This window comes from Palaemon carinicauda, chromosome 9 (assembly GCF_036898095.1).
Source record: "Palaemon carinicauda isolate YSFRI2023 chromosome 9, ASM3689809v2, whole genome shotgun sequence".
Taxonomy (NCBI): domain Eukaryota; kingdom Metazoa; phylum Arthropoda; class Malacostraca; order Decapoda; family Palaemonidae; genus Palaemon; species Palaemon carinicauda.
The window spans coordinates 147871378-147871948 of NC_090733.1; positions in this window are offsets into that span (position 1 = coordinate 147871378).

The following is a 571-nucleotide window of genomic DNA, read 5'->3' on the forward strand; positions in this document are numbered from 1 at the left end:
ATTAAACTGTGGCTACACATGGTATTGACACATGTGACTAATCCAGTCTGTAGGAGACCATACAAATAACCTTTCTTATAAGAAGGATGCTATGGAATGTAGAGTAGTTTCTTATACGGAATGGGTTAGCAGTAATAGTGACAGCTCCTAGGCCTCAACCTGCATCCTCGTCCAAAAGCCAGCGCAAGTCTTATTTTGCACAGATTATTGGAATTTAAAGTCCATTTAAATATTCCTATCCTTTGCCAAGAATTTGCTTTATTGATGTTGGAAATTCCAAATTTTTAACCATATTTATGGAAAAGATACTAAAGGACCCCTGACAGAAATTGCTTAACGCATCTGCCTTAGATAATCTGTAGGTATAATTTCAATACTGTCTTTCCCTTTGAAATGACAAATGCTGTTGCAGCCTTTTAACATCCTATGTTTAATTTCATATGAGAAATATCATAGATGACATCGTGGTGCACGACAATACTTAACGTTAATAGATCGTGATACCAATTTCTTCAGATGCAAAACTGTCAACCTGGCAAGAAACTACCATTGGGAAAGTCTTTAACCTGGG